Source organism: Budorcas taxicolor, chromosome 21 (assembly GCF_023091745.1).
Source record: "Budorcas taxicolor isolate Tak-1 chromosome 21, Takin1.1, whole genome shotgun sequence".
In the NCBI taxonomy this organism is placed as follows: Eukaryota; Metazoa; Chordata; class Mammalia; order Artiodactyla; family Bovidae; genus Budorcas; species Budorcas taxicolor.
The window spans coordinates 48,313,315-48,337,366 of record NC_068930.1 but is presented as its reverse complement, the minus strand read 5'-3'; positions in this window follow the sequence as shown (position 1 = coordinate 48,337,366).

The following is a 24,052-nucleotide window of genomic DNA, read 5'->3' as shown; positions in this document are numbered from 1 at the left end:
CAACTAGAGGCTGCCTGCATTCCTTGACTCATGTTCCCTTCCCTTCATTTGCAAATCCAGAAGCAAAACAGCTTCTCTCTGACCCTACTTTCATCATCATGTATCTTTCTCTAACACTCTTCTGCTTCCTTCTTCCACTTTAAAGTACTCTCGTGATTACATTGGACCCATCTGAATAATCTAGAATAATCACCCTATTTTAAGGTCAGAGAATTAGCAATTTTAATTATGTTTGCAACTTTAAATTCCCTTTTGCTACATAACCTAATATAGTCACAGATCCTGAAATTAGGATGTGGATATCTTTGGGGGTGGCTCTAATTATTCTGCCTACCGTATATTGTACTCCTTTATAAAGACTTTCCTGTTTTCATGTATGGAGATTATGGTCTAAAGAGACTATAGACTTCTTGAAGGCAAATCTGTGACAAAATACTTTGCTTTTCTGTAACCTTCAAAAGTGCCAGAACTTAGCGAGATCATTGTAAATACCAGCCGGCAGCTCCCAATTGCTTTGATTACTTTAGTCCACCTCCTTCCATTTTATTATGTCTTTCCTGGAAGTATGTACATATAGATTACAGGGGCTGATGCACTGCATTTTCACTTTTGTTTGGCTGATGCTTACAGGAAGAAGTTATTGCCATCCAGAATGGTTAGTAGTTAGCCTCTTCAAACTCTATTTTGGTTTTATATGGATGGAAACTTCAAATTATTAATAAAAATTGTGGCTATAGGAAGGAGAAGAGGATAGGAGAAGCAGATGACAAGTACAGAGGTATCTCTGAGACCCTTCCAACAGTTCCTAGAGACACGTGGTTTCTTTCAGGTGACATTGGAAGTCAGATTGTAGACAAAGCCGGAAGGTGATAGTTCTTTCTTCCTGGAAAGTCCCAGAATGTCCTCTCTGGTAGAAAACAACCACAATATTTCTAGCAAATTCAAAAGAGAATTCTTCCACTGGCTTGGAATTGACCAAGAATGTCACATTGGATCTAAGACCAAAGAATTTCTTCTAACAAAGTGTTCAAGCATGAAAGGGGGCATTTTATTATTGCTGATCTACTCTCTCATTATGTATTAGCCCAGTTACAAAAATAATTTTAACCACAGACACCATAGTTTAATTCATTTAACTACAACCACTGATTTGTCATGTACTGTATTGGCCCAATAATCAAAAAACTTTTCTTTGATAAACATGTTTTGGAGCATAGTATGGCCAAGTATTTTTCCAATAGTTACCAAAGTAGCTAAATTCTACTATGTATTTAGTTCCTGTAACAACTATTATTATGCCTTCTTTACAGATGAGAAAACTGAGGCTCAGAGCAGTTAAATAATTTGGTCAAGCAGGAGAGCCAGGATTCTCTTGTAATTCTCAGGCACTTGATACCTACATCATGCTGCGTCTAAATGCTGCCATTCTAGCCAGTCCCTGCTTACAAGGAGGTTAGAGTTTGCTTACAAAGAGTGTGTAAGAAACAACAAATATTAACGGAATTACTATTTGTTTTGGGGCTTCCCTGGTAGCTCAGACAGTAAAAAATCTGCCTGCAATGCAGGAGACCCAAGTTTGATTCCTGGGTCAGGAAGAGCCCCTGGAGAAGGGAGTGGCTACCCTCTCCAGTGTTCTTGCCTGGAAAATCCATGGACCAAAGATCCTGGTGGGCTACAGTCCATGGGGTCACAAAGAGTAGGACACGACTGAGTGGCTGTTTGTTTAGTACATTCTTTATCTTCAGCACCTCAAACAGTACCTTTGTATAGAACTAGGGATGGAATAAATATTTGTGAAGTGTTGTTTACTATGAGGGCAACAACTTGGATGAGATGACAGACTCTCATGGGAACCCACTTAATTAATATGAGGTGGTGAGAGCCTCCTTGAGTAGATAACATTTAAGCTGAGACCTGAAGGAGGAAAAAAGGTTATGAAAAGAACATGGCAGAGTGTTCAGGTAGAAGGACCAGCATGGTGGGGGACCATAAGGTGGGAGAGAGCCTGGCAGAGCTGACAGATGGAGGAGCCAGCGGTGAGAAGCAGATGAACACAGGGGCTGTGGGATGAGATGCTGTGACAAGAGGCCACAAGGTGGCTAACACAGGTCCTTCAATCACTAGAATTCTCTCTGGCAGAAGGAATTCAATGTAAAGTGCCATGGAGGGACTCAAAAGGACCTTGCCCTTTGGATTTTTCATTCCTGTTGAGAAGACAAGGCAAGCAGGGAAAAAAAAGGAAAAATTGTTTTTCATTCACTACACCTTTTTCTTTAGTGAATGTCTTAATTTGTGGTCTTGTTTCTCTTTTTCTTATTTGGTGACTTATTTACTCTTGTACTCTCCTCTGATCTTTCTAAGACTGACTACAATTGGAGAGGCTTTTCATCTATGCCCACCTTGAAACCCTGGAACATCTGCTTTATTTTCTAGGTAGTTTTTGATCTGTGTCACAGAGCTCTGATCTCCAGTAATTTCAACTGGATCCCATCAGCTCATGAGGCCCTGAAGCTAATATTTCACTTATGCAATGTTTTTTCACAAGATCTAAATTTGGTTTGCTAAGTTGTTCTACCCTCTGGCCTTTGTTTTAAACCTCTGACACACAGCTGAACGTTGTACTGGAAGACCACATCCTATTTCTGTAGTGGTGTCTTAGTTATGAAGCTATATATAGGAAATATTACAACAGGTTAGATATCAGCCAGAGAAATTTGGGAAGCTGAAATGGAGTTGTGAAAGTTTAACTTTATTTCTTTTTTAAAAAATAAGATTATTGACATGTAGTTTACATAACATAAAAATTCACCCATTTAAAGTACACAGTGCAGTGGATTTTAGTATGTTCAGAGTTGTGTAATCATCACCACAATTAATTTTAGAACATTTCACAATCCCCCAAAGAAATCCTTTTCCCACTAGCAATCCCTCTTATGTCCCCTCCCACAGACTCCCAGCCCTACGCAACCATTAATCTACTTTCTGTTTCTATGAATTTACCTATTTTGAACATGCCACATAAATGGAATCCTGCAATAAGTACTTTCTTGTGGTTGACTTCCTTCACTTAGCATTATGTTTTTGAAGTTCATCTACATTGTAGCACATGTCAATACTTCATTCCTTTTTGTTGCTGAACTATATTCTACTATATGAATGCTACATTTTTGTTTATTTGTTGATAGGTCTCTGATTTATTTCTCCTTCTTGGCTATATGAAAAATGCTACTATGAATGTTTATGGACAAGTCGTTTCTTTTTTTCATGGACAAGTTTTTCTGTGGATATAAGTTTTCATTTCTCTTGGGTGTCTACCTACAAGTGGAGTTGCTGGGTTATGTGATAACTCTCTGTGTTTAGCATTTGATGGTTTGCCAAACTTTTTCAGAATGGTTGTATTTTTATACATTCCCACAAGCAGTGCATGAGGGTTCTAGTTTCTCCTTATCTTCACCAATATTTCTTACTGTGTCTTTTTGATTATAGTCATCTTAGGGGATATAAAGTGATATCTTATTTTGGCTTTTATAATTCTCTTTTACTTTAAAAAATGCCTAAATCTCCAAAATTATTTCTGAATCATTGTGATATGAATAGTGCCAGTGCATAGAAGGTCATATTGTGACATAACTATATTGTGAAAGTGTGGAAATAATAGATGAGCAGTGAGCCCCATGTGTTGGAGAAGGCATGGCATCCCACTCCAGTACTCTTGCCTGGAAAATCCCATGGATGGAGGAGCCTGGTAGGCTACAGTCCATGGGGTCGCTAAGAGTCAGACATGACTGAGTGACTTCACTTTCTCTTTTCACCTTCATGCATTGGAGAAGGAAATGGCAACCCACTCCAGTGTTCTTGCCTGGAGAATCCCAGGCACGGAGGAGCCTGGTGGGCTGCCGTCTCTGGGGTTGCACAGAGTCGGACACGACTGAAGCGACTTAGCAGCAGCAGCAGAGCCCCATGTGTAGAACCAGAGGTTTTTGTTAAGCAGAACTTGCAATTCTGGTTTGAGTTTCAGAAATTCATTAAGGATTTTAATATTATAGTTGATGATTTAGCCCTGATAATTACATTAGATAATTTACAACAAATGACTACATTTATCTACTAAACATGAAGCACTCTGAAACATTCTCTAAATATCATCTGTTAAGTTTACATTGGTTTAAGTCAGTGCTATTTCTTTTATTTTAGAAAGGACTATCAGGAGGGAATTGAGTTTCCCAATATTGTATGGCTGATGACTGGTGAAGACTTATCTCCTGATCCTTAATGTTAACTTAGAAAGTAATATATTCTCAGAAGGGATCTTGGAAGTCAAGTATGTATTATCTATCTTTCAGTATAAGAATTTCCACAGTAATATACATGATTGAATACTTACAATGATGTGGAAGTTCTTGCTTGTATAAAACCACCCATTCTCTTGTTGGCAGTTCGGATACTATATTTTAAAAAAAAATTTCATTTGCATACAGTTATTTCACAATGTTGTGTTTCTGCTGTGCAGGAAAGTGAATAAGGTATACATATACACATATCTCTTCTTTTTTATTCCGAGCCACCTTCTACCTCCATGTCTCTTCTACCTACTACTACTTGTTCTGTCCTCTAGAACCATGAGGAATAAAAGTGCATAATAGGTATTCAGTGGATATCTGCTGAATGATTGAAATTATATCTGAATTATTTGTTATGTGTTCATGTATTGCTTTTATAATTTAAGATAAAAACAAAGAATGAAGGAAAAGTATTCTTTCTGTATACAAATACATACACTTTCTACTCCCATCATCTAGACTTTTGTTTCTTCTTCTTCTTTCTATATATTTATTGGTTTTAATATGCCTACAGAAATGATATGTGTATTGTAAAAAATTCATAACTTAGAAGAAAAATTGTGTATAGTAGTGTGTGTGTGTGTAGTCGCTCAGTCGTGTCTGACTCTTTGTGACCCTATGGCTGGACTGTTTCTTGCCAGGCTCCTCTGTCCATTGGCTTCTCCAGGCAAGAATACTGGAGTGGGTTGGCATTCCCTTCTCCAGGGGATCTTCCTGACTCGGGAGCAAATGTGCATCGTCTGCACTGCCAGGTGGATTCTTTACCACGGAGCCACCAGGGAAGCCCCTTAGTGGGTATATGTTGACCCTAAACTCCTAAATATTTTCTTTATGATAACCTTTTAAGTGCTTTCACATTTTAAGGAGGGTAACTCATCTCTTTCAGCCTTTTCTCCAAATAATCCATACCTGTTACCTTAAAACCTCCTCAGGGGCCCTTTTGCCTCTGGTTTATTTTGTTGTTGAAAATGTCCTCATTTGCCAATCTCCCTCTTCAAATGAGGTTTCCAGATCTGAGAACCTGATCCGAACAGAGGACGATGAATATGGAGTTCAGGTGGACCATTATGTTTTTTTTATCATTGCATTCTTATTTATGCAGACCAAAATGGCAGTAGTTTTCTTTTTGTGGCCTTTCGTTTGGCTTCTTGGAGCACACATCTGTCCAGCCTTCCATGACGTCACTTCTGTTCCTCTGTTCCTCCTCCTCCTGTGGGCCCTCTTCATGTGGGTTCTCAGTTATCTCCATTTCAGCTCCATGGTGGATGATTTGTCCCCGCTTGATGGCCAGCCTCTTCCCTTGGTCTGGCAGGTCCTCTTTTACACCAACAATTTACATCACCTTAAAAATACTCAGGATATAAGTCTAAGTGATTAAGTGCAAACAGCTTTTCTTACTTGGAAAGACTTTACGTCCCACTGGATGAAAGGAAGCTCAATGATATATGAGGTTCTAGAACTCACTTGTCTTCCTCCCATTTTTCAACTTGGGAACTAATATTGGGGATTAAATAATGGACTTTGTTGACTTTGGTGCACCTGCTGCTGAATGTGTAAATTCATCCGTTCTCATACAGTCAGACATGACTTGCTAAACAGCTTCCGCAGTAAGTGATGACATGAATAATTCTGCCTGGAAATAAGGTCAACCTTCTTCTCCTGAGAGCTGCCCTGGGAGCAAAGAGCTACGTAAACCTCATACCTCAAAGAATTCTGAAACTCTGCCCTCCTTCCTTCCCCCAGTGCCCACACACCCAAGGAATGAAACACAAGATGAGAGAATAAAAATCAGGGTTTTATGGAAAGAAGGAGCATACTGTATTAACTAAAAGATGATTTCCAGGTAAAATTTGTCTTGCAAAAATAAGAAATTCTATAAATGCATAAAATCAGGATATATACCAACAAAAGTATTAACAGGGATTTTTAAAAAATTAATGATTGGATGGGTTCCATCTTATGCTTTTTTCATCTAGATTTTTAAAAAATTTTCTACAGTAAACAGCTATTACCTTGCAATATAAAAATTTAATTTGTGGGTTTTATTTCTTATGTTTTTATTCAGTTGAAAGGCATAAGTTTTTTCTACTATGTACTAAATTATGTAAATGAAAAGTGAATTTTCCCATTAGGTGGGAAATTGGACAAAATGACTTCAAAATTTGTTCAAGCCCTAAGACTTTCTGAAGTGACCATCAAATTATGTCAGCAAAATAGATGACAAATCATGACACAGCACCAATCATAGTTTTTTGAGTTAAAGTTGTGAGTGACAGAAATCACTATAGTGCAAAAGCAACATTTCTTATAAGGATACAGAGTTGATAGTCGGCTGGTTGCACTTGCATGGAGATGCCAGTTATATTGTAAAATGCCTTGAGACCCTATGTCTCCACATAGCCTCGGACACCTGGGGATTGTCTCAGGACTTTATGCTCTGTAACGAAAGGGGGTAATGCCTGGAATGACAGCTGAATTCCAGGGTTGTGTACTGGCCTCTGGCCCTGTCCTGATTTTTGTTTTCCTGTGCCATTGTTAAATATTCTGAAGGTCACCCTAGAATACACGGGTGCCTCACAGAACCCAGGGACAGAGATTTAGCTGGACCTTAGGAAGACACTAGACCCAGGCTCTTGCTGTCAGGTCTCTCCACGTTCCATCTGTGCCTCTCCACAGTCTTTCTTATACCTTCCCAGCCTTTAGGTTCTTGTGTCAGATATATCACCTTTAACAGATCGCGAAATTTTCATTTGATGGGTCTGGTCACTTGAGAAGAGACTGATCTTTCTCCCACCCTCCCGCCTCTTCTTTCGATTTTAAATTTCCAAGGAAGGAACTGAATGACCAGACTCTAGTCCTGTGCCCACCCCTGTGCCAAACATTTACAGCCCAAGGTGGGGAGGGAATGAGAATGACAAACCACAGCTTTTCCCATGAAAATCAGCTGGAGGGGCTTTGAGATGGCAGAGTAAAGGGTTTTGTGCTTATCTCCTCCAGTAAGAGCACCAAAATTGCAGCCAGCTATTGGACCAGGAGGACCACTGATAGGAGGAAGCTGCTGCTGAGTCGCGTCAGCCGTGTCCGACTCTGTGCGACCCCATAGACGGCAGCCCACCAGGCTCCCCCGTCCCTGGGATTCTCCAGGCAAGAACACTGGAGTGGGTTGCCATTCCCTTCTCCAATGCATGAAAGTGAAAAGTGAAAGTGAAGTCGCTCAGTCGTGCCCGACTCTTAGCAACCCCATGGACTGCAGCCTACCAGGCTCCTCCGTCCATGGGATTTTCCAGGCAAGAGGAGCCCACCATAAAAAGATATCCCACATCCAAAGACAAAGAAGAAGCCCCAGCAAGACAGTAGGAGGGGCACAATCACAATAAAATCAAATCTCATACCCATCAGGTAGATGACCCACAGACTGGAGAACAATAATACCAAAGAAGTTCTTGCACTGTTGTGAAGGTTCTGAGCCCCACATTAGGTTTCCCGGCCTGGGGATCTGACAATGGGACTGGGAGTCCCCAGGGAATTTGGCCTTGAGGGCCTGTGGGATTTGATTTAGAGGTCTTCCAGAGAACTGGGAGAAAACAAAGACTCCTGTCTTGGAGGGCACAAACAAAATTTTGCATGCACCAAGACCCAGAAGAGAGGAGCAGTGACTCCCAAGAGACTGAACCCAAAGTGCCTGCTAGTGTTGGAGGCCCTCCTGTGGAGACGTGGGGTGGCAGGGGCTCACCTCACAGACAGGGGCACTGGAAGGTCCCCTTCGGTGTATACCCTCTTGGAGTTCGCTGTTAACTTTACCATAGAGGGAGTTCCTCATTAGGCCTACCGTAGACCCAGGGCTGGGTCATCTGAGGCCAAACAACTACCAGGGAGGGAATATAACCCCACCCATTAGCAGATAATTGGATTAAAGCTTTTCTGAGCAAGGCCCTGCAGTTCAGTTCAGTCTCTCAGTAGTGTCCCACTCTGCGACCCCATGAATCGCAGCACGCCAGGCCTCCCTGTCCATCACCAACTCCCAGAGTTTACCCAAACTCATGTCCATTGAGTTGGTGATGCCATCCAGCTATCTCATCCTCTGTCATCCCCTTCTCCTCCTGTCCCCAATCTGTCCCAGCATCAGGGTCTTTTTCATTGGGTCAACTCTTCACATGAGGTGGCCAAAGTATTGGAGTTTGAACTTCAGCATCAGTCCTTCCAATGAACACCAGGACTGGTCTCCTTCAGGATGGGACTGGTTGGATCTCCTTGCAGTCCAAGGGACTCTCAAGAGTCTTCTCCAACACCACAGTCCAAAAGCATCAATTCTTAAGCGCTCAGCTTTCTTCACAATCCAACTCTCACATCCATACATGACCACAGGAAAAACCATAGCCTTGACTAGATGGACCTTTGTTGGCAAAGTCATGTCTCTGCTTTTTAATATGCTATCTAGGTTGGGCATAACTTTCCTTCCAAGAAGCAAGCGTCTTTTAATTTCATGGCTGCAGTCACCATCTGCAGTGATTTTGGAGCCCCTCAAAATTAAGTCTGACACTGTTTCCACTGTTTCCCCATCTATTTCCCATGAAGTGATAGGACCAGATGCCATGATCTTAGTTTTCTGAATGTTGAGCTTTAAGCCAACTTTTTCACTCTCCTCTTTCACTTTCATCAAGAGGCTTTTTAGTTCCTCTTCACTTTCTGCCATAAGGTGGTGTCATCTACCTATCTGAGGTTATTGATATTTCTCCCGGCAATCTTGATTCCAGCTTGTGCTTCCTCCAGCCCAGCGTTTCTCATGATGTACTCTGCATAGAAGTTAAATAAGCAGGGTGACAATATACAGCCTTGACGTACTCCTTTTCCTATTTGGAACCAGTCTGTTGTTCCAAGTCTAGTTCTAACTGTTGCTTCCTGACCTGCATATAGGTTTCTCAAGAGGCAGGTCAGGTGGTCTGGTAGTCCCATCTCTTTCAGAATTTTCCACAGTTGATTGTGATCCACACAGTCAAAGGCTTTGGCATAGTCAGTAAAGCAGAAATAGATGTTTTTGTGGAACTTTCTTGCTTTTTTGATGATTCAGCGGATGTTGGCAATTTGATCTCTGGTTCTTCTGCCTTTTCTAAAACCAGCTTGAACATCTGGAAGTTCACAGTTCATGTATTGCTGAAGCCTGGCTTGGAGAATTTTGAGTATTACTTTCCTAGTGTGTTTGATGAGTGCTATTGTGTGGTAGTTTGAGAATTCTTTGGCATTGCCTTTCTTTGGGATTAGAATGAGAACTGACCTTTTCCAGTCCCGTGGCCACTGCTGAGTTTTCCAAACTTGCTGGCATATTGAGTGCAGCACTTTCACAGCATCATTTTTCAGGATTTGAAACAGCTCCACTGGAATGCCATCACCTCCACTAGCTTTGTTCGTAGTGATGCTTTCTAAGGCCCACTTGACTTCACATTCCAGGATGTCTGGCTCTAGGTGAGTGATCACACCATCGTGATTATCTGGGTTGTGACGATCTTTTTTGTACAGTTCTTCTGTGTATTCTTGCCACCTCTTCTTAATATCTTCTGCTTCTGTTAGGTCCATACCATTTCTGTCCTTTATTGAGCCCATCTTTTCATGAAATGTTCCCTTGGTATCTCTAATTTTCTTGAAGAGATTTCTAGTCTTTCCCATTCTGTTGTTTTCCTCTATTTCTTTGCAGTGATGGAATGCGAAAGTGGGAAGTCAAGAATCACCTGGAATAAATTTGGCCTTGGAATACAGAATGAAGCAGGGCAAAGGCTAATAGAGTTTTGCCAAGAGAACGCACTGGTCATAGCAAACACCCTCTTCCAACAACACAAGAGAAGACTCTACACGTGGACGTCACCAGATGGCCAACACCGAAATCAGACTGATTATATTCTTTGCAGCCAAAGATGGAGAAGCTTTATACAGTCATAAAAAACAAGACTGGGAGTTGACTATGTCTCAGATCATGAACTCCTTATTGCCAAATTCAGACTTAAGTTGAAGAAAGTAGGGAAAACCACTAAACCATTCAGGTATGACCTAAATCAAATTGCTTATGATTATACAGTGGAAGTGAGAAATAGATTTAAGGGACTAGATCTGGTAGACAGAGTACCTGATGAACTATGGATGGAAGTTTGTGCCATTGTACAGGAGACAGGGATCAAGACCATCCCCATGGAAAATAAATGCAAAAAAGTAAATGGCTGTCTGAGGAGGCCTTACAAATAGCTGTGAAAAGAAGAGAAGCAAAAAGCAAAGGAGAAAAAGAAAGATATAAGCATCTGAATGCAGAATTCCAAAGAATAGCAAGAAGAGATAAGAAAGCCTTCCTCAGCGATCAATGCAAAGGCCCTGCACACCAGAGCAAAACCCAGTTTTTCCAATCACCAGTCCCTCCCATCAAGAAGCTTACATGAGCCTCTTAGCCTCCTCCATCAGCGGGCAGAGAAGAAGTAAGAAGAAGCAGAATCTCACAGCAGCTAAAGCAAAAACCATATTCAGAAAGTTAATCATGATAAAAAAGCAGAAAGTTATGTTCCAGATGAAAGGACAAGATAAAACCCCAGAAAACCAACTAAATGATGAGGAGATAGCAACCTTCCAGAAAAAGTAGCATAATGATAGTGAAGATGATCTAGGATCTCAGGAAAAGAATGGAGGCAAAGATTGAGAAGATGCAAGAAATGTTTACCAAAGACCTAAAAGAATTAAAGTATAAACAAACAGAGATAGATAATATACTAGAAGGAATCAATAGCAGAATAACTGAGGCAGAAGAGCAGATAAGTGATGTGGAGGACAGAATGGAGGAAATCACTGCCACAGAACAGAATATAGAAGAAACAAAAGAAATAAAGACAGCCTACAAGACCTCTGGGACAACATTAAATGCACCAACATTCACATTATAGAGGTCCCAGAAAGAGAAGAGAGAGAGAAAGGACCTGAGAAAATATTTGAAGGGATAATAGCTGAAAACTTCTCCATCATGGGAAAAGAACCAGTCAACCAAGTCCAGAAAGCACAGAGTTCCAGGAAGGATAAATCCAAGAAGGAACATATTGAGACACATAGTAATCAAACTGACAAAAATTAAAGACAGAGATAAAATATTAAAAGCAACAAGGGAAAAACGACAAGTAACATACAAGGGAACTTGCATCAGGCTATCAGCTGATTTCTCAACAGAAACTCCACAAGCCAGAAGGGAATGGCATGATACATTTAAAATGATGAAAGGGAAGAAGCTACAACCAAGAATACCCAGCAAGACTCTCTTCAGATTTGACGGAGAAATCAAAAGCTTTCCAGATAAGCTAAAGTTAACAGAATTCAGTACCACGAAACCAGCTTTACAACAAATGCTAAAGGAACTTCTTTAGATAGGAAATACAAGAGAAGGAAAAGACCTACAGAAAATAAACCTGAATAAATAATAAATTAAGAAAACGGTGATAGGATCATACATATGGATAATTACCTAAAATGTAAATGGATTAAATGTACCAAGCAAAAGACATAGACTGGCCAGGTGGATGAAAACATGTGCATGTATGCACTTCCACTGACCACAGCACTCTGCTTGACACCTCTCCAAATTGTATGTAATTATTTTATATTGTTAAGTTAATCATATTCCCAATATGGCTTATAATTGTAATTATCTTTTATTTTTTTGTCTGGCCGTTGATTGTGAAAACTGATAAATATCTTTTACTCTTGTGATTATGTAACTCTTAATACCATTGTATCATGATTGGTCAACAGAAAAATAATAGGACTGTATATCACCAAAGTATCCAGTATGAGTTGCTCAGTCATGTCCAACTTTTTGTGACCCGTGAACTGTAGCCCACTGGGATCCTCTCTCCATGGAATTCTCCAGATAAGAATACTGGAGTGGGTTTCATTCCCTTCTCCAGTGGATCTTCCTGACCCAGGGATCAAAACCAGGTCTCCTGCATTGCAGGTAGATTCTTTATGGTCTGAGCCACCAGGATATCACCCAAACTAGGATCTAATAGAAAAACCTGTAATCACTTTTTAAAATCTGATGCATATCAGAATTATCTTGAAATTTTTGAAAAATGCAAATGCTCAGGTATTGCTTTTTTTCTCCAGAGCTCCAGATAGGTTTCTAATGAGCAGTCATGTTTTAAAACAACTGAACTATATGATGACCTTTTTACCTTTATCTAGTTTGTTTCACTTTTTCTATTTCATATTCAGTGGTCCCATTTCATTTAGTATATATTCTCCAATTTCTCCATCTCTTCTCTTTTTTTTTGATATTCTTTCTCAAGCCTTTATCGAGTGTAGTAGAAAAGCTTTTATATACATATTTATAAATATGTATAATATATATATTTTAGAAAACTTACAAATTTTTGCCTAACTAAAAAATTTATGACATTTTGATTCCACTTATTTGACTTGGTATGAATAGAGTGCTAGACTGCTAGTTAGAAAACAGATACGCAACAATCAACAAGTTCTACTGTGTAACATAGGGAACTGTAGTCAATATCTTGTAATAACCTATGATGGAAAATAATTTCAAATATAGTATATGTGTATTTGTATAACTGAATCACCTTGCTGTGCACCTGAAACATTGTAAGTTAATTATACTTCAATAAAATATATGTATTTCAAAAAGAAAAAAAGGGGCAGTGAGAAAATAGGCAGGTTCACCAGGATGGAATATGAATGTGTGTGTGTGTATGTATGTACACATAAAAATATTCAGGAATAATGATTCAGTGATTCAAAGGGTAAAATTACATCTGGGGCCATTTTTCCATAAAAATTGTTATACATTTAAAAAACCTAAAAAGCCATTGCAAAAAAAATTAGTTTATAAGTCTTGATATTCATTTTAATAAGTAGAATCTTTGATTTTAAAAGGCTAAATTATGTTCAATGTCTCCTGTTTAAGGAGGCAGGGTAAATTGTAATGCATTGATGAGAGGGAATAATCCTAAATGTGGCAGTGGGGGTCCTTGATATCAAAAGACATGGGCTTCAGTTAGCTAGAAAGTTATTATTCAGCAATGCCAGTTGAATACAGAATGCTGGGTATTTGATATCATCAATTAAGTAGGCCCAAAATTAGCAACTTTTTCACTTGAATATTTGAGCAGTGGATTATCTTGAACATGTCTTTACCAATTCCTCCTCTGTAAAACCGGGACTAATATGTACTATTCAGTTGTCAGTGTAGGAAATCTTATTATATGTGAAAATCCTTTAAGATCTTTGAAGAAGTCAAAATATTATTAAGTAGAAGTTACATAAAAATCTATTCTGCTTTTTGCAAGAACCATTGTATTGATAATAAATTTATTTCTGATGAAATAAATATTAAGGGAAATAGATCATTCTGCTTTGGGTCTTTATGAGTTCATTTTAAAGCATCATTTATTTAGATCAGACTTTTATTGGTCACTTGTCATATAGTTTCTAGTAATTATTTCATTTTTTAGTAGTTTGAAACTCTGGATTGTGTATCTTTTATGGTGCTGGATTTATGGCTTTATTTCATAAACTATAACTGCTCAAGTAATGTTTTCTACTTCTGGTTATAAAATAATAATGCCTCACAAATCAAATTACAGGGAAAATGGTCACTTACAATCCCACTTCCTAAACAACTAGGACAATTTTCCATATAAATATATGTTTTTATGGAGTTTCACTGATAGTTTTGTTCAATGTTGTATTTTTCCTTTTCCATATTGCTACTGTTATTCTTGTTATTCACAATTGATATTTCTAAATATGAAGAAAACTCTGTTGAGTGAATGTACTAAAGTAATCGAATAATCATGTCATTACTTTTGGATATTTAGATTACTATCCCTCTCTCTTTTCTGTAATAAAATAGCACACCTATTCCTTCGTTTCCAATTTGTGTAGTTCTGGATAGTCCATGAAATTCTAAGTGCCTGTTATGGCCATAAGCCTGCCTATGAGAAAAGTAACTGCAGACAAATCTGTCCTCCTAAGTTGGCACACTCTAAGCCACGTGACTTTGCCATCCCTATAGATACTAGTGGGCCAGGGATCTATACCTGGGCCAGAAGGCAGGCATATCATGTCAGAAAGGCCCACAAAGTAGCTCCACAAGAGACTCTGCCTAATATCTGGGCACCATATTGGAAAAGATCAAACTGATCTCATTGTCTCCTCTCTTTTGGTAAGGCTAAATGTGAGATTACACAGAGAAGTCAGGATGGCCTGTATACCTATTTGGAGAGGGAAAAGAGATTTCCAGGACACAAAGGTCATTGGTTCATCAAGCCTATTATGATCTGAATAATGATGGACTGTTTCTCATTTGGCATGAGGCATGGGGAGCTTGTCAGTGTCAGAGGGCTGGGACTGAGGGTCACAGTCCGGCTTCTGAGACTGTCATTCAGGCCCACCTCACTTCTTCATGGAAGTAAACTCCCACTACCCAGTGTAATTATCTTTTTCTTCTTTTGGATGACTTTCTTGGGAGGAATTACCCCAAGTATGATTGGTGGCAGTGGTGGTGGTGGTTTTAGTCACTAAGTTGTGACCAACTCTTGTGACCCCATGGACAGAGGAGCCTGGCAGGCTACAGTCCAGGGATTCTCCAGGCAAGAATACTGGAGTGGGTTGCCATTTCCTTCTCCAGGGGATCTTCCTGACCCAGGAATCAAACCTGGGTCTCCTGCATTATAGGGGGATTCTTTACCAACTGAGCTACAAGGGAAGCCTAGGAATATAAATATGTTTATGACTCTATATAATGTCACATTACTCAGCACTAATATTTCTGAGAGATTTTCCCTGGATCTTCTCTTCTTGTTCTATATTCTCTCTTTGAATCTTCTATCATCACACTCATCTCCATGGTAATGAAGATTGTCAAGTTTAAAGCACCACTCAATAGTAAGGTTCACTGTTATTTTATGAGTGGTGGAAGTAAAACATGTTAATTACATTGACATGATACTTTCTTACCACTTAAAATGTTTATTTCATAACTTTTGAAAAATCTCTCCTAGACCTTTGTGCATGTATTAAAAGGAAATATTAAAAGCATATGTATTGCTTAATGTGTTAAATGCTTGAGATTTTTCAGAGACCAATTCTTTGGAGCTACTTTATGACTCAAATTCATGTTTATCTTTGTTTACTATCCATCAAAAGTATTACTTAAGAGAATCAGCATTACTTAAGAGAATTCTCTACTAATGTCGGAGAAAGATTCTAGTGTAGGATTCTGAAAGTTTTGATGTTGGCCCTTTCTTGATCTTATCAAAATGTGTTAGCAGAAAGCATCCAGACAACAACTAGGATTCAGACCTTTCTCAAATAGTTCTTGTGTTTTGTTGACTGAAATATTCAGGGGTCACATTTTTCTAGTCTGGCTACCTGCACATGCATAGGCATGTTGCCTGACAGTAACAATTTTATGATCAGTTGTAAGACATACCCTGATTTCAGAGATGTTAAAATATTATATATATAGTATATATGCCATATAAAGATATATATATGCTCAGTTCAGTTCAGTCACTCAGTCAAGTCCGACTCTTTGCGATCTCATGAATCAACAGCACGCCATGCCTCCCTGTCCATCATCAAGACCCGGAGTTCACCCAAACTCAAGTGCATCGAGTCGGTGATGCCATCCAGCCGTCTCATCTTCTGTTGTCCCCTTCTCCTCCTGCCCCCAGTTCCTCCTAGCATCAGGGTCTTTTCAAATGAGTCAACTCTTCACATGAGGTGGCCAAAGTATTGGAGTTTCAACTTCAGCATCAGTCCTTCCAATGAACACCCAGGACTGGTCTCCTTTAGGATAGACTGGTTGGATCTCCCTGCAGTCCAAGGGACTCTCAGGAGTCTTCTCCAACACCACAGTTCAAAAGCATCAATTCTTCAGCGCTCAGCTTTCTTCACAATCCAACTCTCACATCCATACATGACCACAGGAAAAACCATAGCCTTGACTAGATGGACCTTTGTTGGCAAAGTCATGTCTCTGCTTTTTAATATGCTATCTAGGTTGGGCATAACTTTCCTTCTAAGGAATAGGTGTCTTAATTTCATGGCTGCAGTCACCATCTGCAGTGATTTTGGAGCCCACAAAAATAAAGTCTGCCACTGTTTCCACTGTTTCCCCATCTATTTGCCATGAAGTGATGGGACCGGATGCCATGATCTTCGTTTTCTGAATGTTGAGCTTTAAGCCAACTTTTTCACTCTCCTCTTTCACTTTCATCAAGAGGCTTTTTAGTTCCTCTTCACTTTCTGCCATAAGGGTGATGTCATCTGCATATCTGAGGTTATTGATATTTCTTCTGGCAATCCTGATTCCAGCTTGTGCTTCCTCCAGCCCAGCGTTTCCCACGATGTACTCTGCATAGAAGTTAAATAAGCAGGGTGACAATATACAGCCTTGACGTACTCCTTTTCCTATTTGGAACCAGTCTGTTGGTCCATATCCAGTTCTAACTGTTGCTTCCTGACCTGCATATAGGTTTCTCAAGAGGCAGGTCAGGTGGTCTGGTAGTCCCATCTCTTTCAGAATTTTCCACAGTTGATTGTGATCCACACAGTCAAAGGCTTTGGCATAGTCAGTAAAGCAGAAATAGATGTTTTTGTGGAACTCTCTTGCTTTCTCGATGATTCAGCAGATGTTGGCAATTTGATCTCTGGTTCCTCTGCCTTTTCTAAAACCAGCTTGAACATCTGGAAGTTCACGGTTCACGTATTGCTGAAGCTTGGCTTGGAGAATTTTGAGTATTACTTTCCTAGCGCGTGAGATGAGTGCAATTGTGCGGTAGTTTGAGCATTCTTTGGCATGGCCTTTCTTTGGGAATGGAATGAAAACTGACCTTTTTCAGTCCTGTGGCCACTGCTGAGTTTTCCAAACTTGCTGGCATATTGAGTGCAGCACTTTCAGTTCTTCTGTGTATTCTTGCCACCTCTTCTTAATATCTTCTGCTTTTATTAGGTCCATACCATTTCTGTCCTTTATCAAGCCCATCGTTTCATGAAATGTTCAGTTGATATCTCTAATTTTCTTGAAGAGATCTCTAGTTTTTCCCATTCTGTTGTTTTCCTCTATTTTTTTGCACTGATTGCTGCGGAAGGCTTTCTTATCTCTTCTTGCTATTCTTTGGAACTCTGCATTCAGATGCTTATATCTTACCTTTTCTCCTTTGCTTTTCACTTCTCTTCTTTTCACAGCTATTTGTAAGGCCTCCCCAGACAGCCATTTTGCTTTTTTGCATTTCTTTTCCATGGGGATGGTCTTGATCTCTGTCTCCTGTACAATGTCATGAACCTCCGTCCATATCTCCAGATCTAGTCCCTTAAATCTATTTGTCACTTCCACTCTATAATCATAATGAATTTGATTTAGGTCATACCTGAATGGTCTGGTGGTTTTCCCTACTTTCTTCAATTTAAGTCTGAATTTGGCAATAAGGAGTTCATGATCTGAGCCACAGTCAGCTCCTGGTCTTGTTTTTGCTGACTGTATAGAGCTTTCTCCATCTTTGGCTGCAAAGAATATAATCAGTCTGATTTCGGTGTTGACCATCTGTTGCTATCCATGTGTAGAGTCTTCTCTTGTGTCGTTGGAAGAGGGTGTTTCCTATGACCAGTGTGTTCTCTTGGCAAAACTCTATTAGCCTTTGCCCTGCTTCATTCCGTATTGCAAGGCCAAATTTGCCTGTTACTCCAGGTGTTTCTTGACTTCCTACTTTTGCATTCCAGTCCCCTATAATGAAAAGGACATCTTTCTTGGGTGTTAGTTCTAAAAGGTCTTGCAGGTCTTCATAGAATCGTTCAACTTCTTCAGCATTACTGGTTGGGGCATAGGCTTGGATCACCATAATATTGAATATTTTGTCTTGGAAATGAACAGAAAATTCTGTTTTTTGAGATACTATCCAAGTACTACATTTTGGACTCTTGTTGACCATGATGGTTACTCCATTTCTTCTAAGGGATTCTTGCTCACAGTAGTAGATATAATGGTCATCTGAGTTAAATTCACCCATTCCAGTCCATTTTAGTTCATTGATTCCTAGAAGGTCGACATTCACTCTTGCCATCTCCTGTTTGACCACTTCCAATTTTCCTTGATTCATGGACCTAACATTTCAGGTTCCTATGCAATATTGCTCTATAGCCGACCTTGCTTCTGTCACCAGTCACATCCACAACTGGGTATTGTTTTTGCTTTGGCTCCATCTCTTCGTTCTTTCTGGAGCTATTTCTCCACCGATCTCCTGTAGCATATTGGGCACCTACGAGTTCCTTTTTCAGTGTCCTATCATTTTGCCTTTTCCTGCTGTTATGGGGTTCTCAAGGCAAGAATAATGAAGTGGTTTGCCATTTCCTTCTCCAGTGGACCACATTCTGTCAGACCTCTCCACCAATACCTGTCCATCTTGGGTGGCCCCACAGGGCAAGGCTTAGTTTCATTGAGTTAGACAAAACTGTGGTCCATGTGATCAGATTGGCTAGTTTTCTGTGATTATGGTTTCAGTGTGTCTGCCCTCTGATGCCCTCTTGCAACACCTACCGTCTTACTTGGTTTTCTCTTACCTTGGATATGGGGTGTCTCTTCACGGCTGCTCCAGCAAAGCGCAGCCACTGCTCCTTGGACATGAGGTTGCTCGTCTCGGCTGCTGCCCCTGACCTCTGGCATGGGGTAGCTCCTTGCGGCCGCCGCCCCTGACCTCTGGCATAGGGTAGCTCCTCTCGGCCACCACACCTGACCTCAGAAGTGGGGTAGCTTCTCTTGGCCGCTCCTGTGCCATTGCAGCCTGGCGCTCTCGGTTGCCACCCCTGACCTTGGGCGTGGGCAGCTCCTCTCGGACATGCTTCTGCACAGTTCTTTGCAGCTGGTGTGCTCCTGTCATTAGCATATAATTGCATCCCAGACCCCTCTATAAAACTGTCTCAGATCTCTGCTTGGGTGATTCTTATGTATCTCAGATTCAAATGTGTCTGTATTGGTTTCCCATCGCTGCTGTAAAAAAAATTTCTGCAAACTTAGTGGCTTCAAACAACAGAAATGTATTATTTTACAGTTCTGGAGGTCTGGAGTCCAACACTGGTCTCACTGGACTAAAAGCAGTGATTCAGCAGGGCTGCATTCACTCTGGAAGCTCTAGGGGAGAATCCATTTCTTGCCTTTTCCAGTTTGTGGAGGCTAACTGCATCCCTTGGCTTATAGCCTATTCCATCTTAAAAGTGAACTCCCATCTTTCTAACATCACATTACTGCAACTCTTCCTGCTTCTGTCTTTCACTTAAAAGGAGATCTGTGATTACCTTGGACCCACCCAGACATTCCAGGATAATTTCATCTCAAAAACCAAAATCACATTTGCAAAGTCCCTTTTGCATGGAAGGTAACGTATTCACAAGGAATTAGGGTGTGGACATCTTTGGGGACTATTATTTTGCCTACTACAATCTTCAAAACTGAATTTGTGGTATTCCTCCCTGGTTACCTCTTTCCTTCTCCCATCTTTCCCATCTCAGTGATTTGAACATTAGTCTATACTGGTGCCTCTACTGAAAGCCTAGCCATCATCCTATAATACCCCCTCTTACTCATTTCCCACATCCAGTCGATAAGTTCTGTCATCTCTTCCCCCTAAAAAGTGTCTAAGTCTGCTTGGTTCATCCTATGCCATCAAGTACCCTGGACTAGATCCTCATTACAGTTTCTTACCCATTTCACTGCTCAGGCCTCCCAACCAGTCTCCCACCAGAAGTGATATAAAAACATACTGGAGTGAAATTCATGAGCAGAAGCTTTACATCCTCCTCAGTATCACATGCAGCTGGGAAGGAGACTCACATAGAATAAAATGCCAAAGGCATACTTTGGATACATTGGATAGTGCTTCACAGAACACTTTCACAGTCTTACCATGGTTAATCAGCTTCATAGCCATGTGAGTCAGGGACTGTTCTTGTTAGTGAAGTTAAATGACTCAGACTCAGGTTTTGAAACAAGTCTCCTCCTTCTGTTGCCTCCTGCAGTGTTACCTCCTTACCCTACTAACTGTCATTTCAAATTGTTAAAAGACAGTTCCTCCTCTGACTCCCCTGGTTCTGTCATGGAGCCCCCTCCCTTCTCATCTACCCACCTGCAAATTTACCTTTGACTTCCTCCATCCTCCATCTAGCCAGACACCAAGATAGGTTGTATTTTCTTTCAAAATATATCTGGCCTCTGTTCCCACAGCCCCCATTGTAGCCAGAATGTCCCGTTTTACCTTCCTGCTAAGCCGTTTCAGCTGCCCTGTTGCTAGTCTTCATCCTGTGTATCTCTGCAGAAATAGAGTCTGAAAACATCATTTTGTAATGTCACTTTTTGTTGTTGTTGTTGTTTAGTCGCTAAGTCATTTCTGACTCTGGCGACCCCATGGACTGTAGCCCCCCAGGCTCCTCTGTCCATGGGATTTCCCAGGCAAGACTCCTGCAATGGGTTGCCATTTCCCTTCTCCAAGGGATCTTCCCAGCCCAGGGGTCGAACTCGCATCTCCTGCATTGGCAGGTGGATTCTTGACCACTGAGCCACCAGGGAAGCACCTGTAATGTCACTCCTCAGGTCAAATTCCTCAATAGCTCCTTATTTTCTATCACACTAACCACAAGCTCCTCAATGTAGCTTTAAAGGTCTGCCATCACTGGAGCCCTCCCTGTCAAGTTTGTGTAATTCCTATGGTTGTCCGCTTCGTGGACCACACTGGTTATTCTTTCAGTGCGTGTGTCCCTGTTGACATCTCACTGGAAAAGCCTGCCTTCTCCCTCCTGCCTTTCCAAAACTTGTTTTCCTAGCACCTGACTTAATTCGCTTCACACCTAATGCCTTCACTCATAACCAATCCTCAGGAATCATTCTCCTCTAACTTATATAGTCTCTGAGGACTGAGCAACCGAAAGCCTCATGTGTTCTCTCTCACATTCCTCTCATCTCCTCCAGACAAACTGCAGCCAACCTGAGAGCAAGGTCTAAGTTTCCTATTTTCTTTTTCTATAAGTTAATAATACATTCTTTTCTAACTGATTCCTTTAATTACCCCCAAACTAGTGATAACATCTCTGGTCTGAGAATAACTTAGTTCAATGACTTTCAGTTATTTCAAGCCAGGAAGATACTGAACCCGCCTTGAGAATTCAAGGGTTTATATTCATTGATGAGAAAATGATAATAGTGGAAAATCCCAATTGAACCATCCCCAGTTTCTTAAAAGAGACAGAGTGTAAATAACCAGCGTAAACTACACACAGCTATCATGATCGTTCACAGGCTGTTCATTGAGGGTTTCTTTGTATGTCAAGTGCAGCATGAGACTATATAAAGTTAGAGAAGATAGAAGAAATGGGAAGAGGACCTGGAACCTGCCCCCCACTTCAACCTCAGGGAATTTAGCAATTTAGCGTGTAGAACATGGTCTGATGATCAAATGAAGATAAGCATAAAAGGGAGGGATAGGAGAGCAGTGTAAAAGGACAATCTTTTGATCAAGAAAATAAGTGAATAATTTATAAGCCAAATTATTACTCTGAAAGAGGCTTGTCATGACACTGTTTTGCAAACAGTTAACAGCACCATCAAAACCAACATTAAAGGAGGCAAATCCATACCCAGAGTGCCTGAGTGTGAGAGCATTCACTCTGAGAAGATGTGTCCTGTAGAGACAGCTCTTGACAAACACATATTCGGACACGTTAGCAATTTACTAATTTTGAAACTCACTTCTACAGTCTGGTCAAGTAAGGGTTTTTCAGGTCTTTATAGTAAAAAGAGACAGCTTTCTTATCCATACAGTGATTCTCCATCCCTTCACAAACACGTTATAGAATGTCACTAGCTATTTGTACCCTAAATGTGAAACAAGGAATTCCCCAGATAATTTTTAAATTCTGGGGCAATTACTACATCGAGCTTTAAGAGCCAGAAGGAAGAATCAATCTGCCAGGCAACTATTAAGGATAGAATTGCTTCTGCTTCAAAGTATATGCTGGAGTAACTTCTAAAGCAGTTAATTACTTGTCAGTTCATGCCGTGGTGTCACATGACCTAAAGAGAAAAGCACAGTCATCCAAACCTAAGGAGGTGGAAGAGCAGGAAGGTCACGATTTCCTTTATCTTTTAGACTGTGTCTAGTGGAACTGGCTTAAAAGTCAAAGCATCAAAAAGCAATTTTTGTTTTGCCAAAACAATGTTGAACACAAAAATTTTTCCCCTTTAAATAGATTAGTTGTTTAAGTGAGTCAACTGATGATTGTTAGATCATTATAAAGGTTTGGAATTAACAGATATACACTATTATCTGTAAAATAGATAAACAACAAGGACCTACTGTATAGCACAGGCAACTGTATGGAATATCTCATAATAACCTATAATGGAAAAGAATCTGAAAATAATATATATCTGTAATGGTGAATCACTTTGCATATACCTGAGACATAGTAAATCAACTAAAGTTCAATTAAAAAAAAAAGATATAACTGAAATTGAAGCTGCTTGTCAAAGACTCAAAAGCTAAATATTTTGGTTGAATATTGCGACTTTAACAATGAACTAAATTTTCTTGGTGAAAAGTGGGGAAATATAGAATCCCAGCATTCAGTTCACTTCAGAAGTACCTAATGGGAGATGAAGGACACACTGGTGTTAATGAAAAGGCCAGGAACAGGGATGGGACATGGGGCACAGCTATTGCCATTTCACCCTTTTCAGACCCAAGGCAATCACCACTTATCAGTCATGGCACTCTTAACTCCACCAGCCTTAGACCTGGCTTCAGAAACCTCATCTTGGTGCTTCGGGTGGCCACTATTGGTCAAATGGGACTAGATCTCAAGATAAAATATATTTGCAACATATGATTTAAAAGGAAAATAAACTCAGAAAAAAAAAAAAAAGACTCTGGCAATATACATTTCATTCTCAGCGTTTGTCAATGTCTGTGAAACTTGGGGGAAAAGAACCCTCTTGGTTCTTCAAACCTATTTGGTTCACTGACACCATTGATGGTTTCAGTCTCAGGATGCCTTATCAAAATATTAAAGGTGAAGAGCTAAATTCACCCTGTCTTCATGTTGATGGATTAGGAAATTGCATCAAGCTTGAGCCACATCCAGCTTAGAGCTCAAGGTTCCTTCCTCTGTGTTCATCCTCCATCTCGTGCTGCCCCTCCAGTGACCATTTGCTGGACTCAGCACATCTTCATTGTCTCAGTTGTATCATCTATGTGTTTATATACAGACTTAAATGGATTATTGACTAAAATAGTACTGTGCGAAAATGACTCACTACTAAACTAGCTATTTTATCAATCTGTAAAATTCTAATCACAACTTCAGATGTTAATGGTCAAAACATACATGACCTAATTGCTGATTTTGGAATAAATGTCTCATATGCTTCGAAGAATAAATGCAAATCTAAAACAGATGGAAAGAAATTGAATGAGATTTCACAACTAATACCAGTTTGTATAGATTCAAAACACGGAAGAGTTGATTAAATGATTTATGACAATTTCCTAGGATTTCAGCATTTCCTGTGCTTACTTAAATTCCCAACTAAAAAGGAAGGCTCACTAGTATTTTTTTTAAGCATTCAGAGAAGTAGTGTTTAAGGTTCTTTCAGGACCTACTAGGAGGCAGAACACAGACCTCTTCTC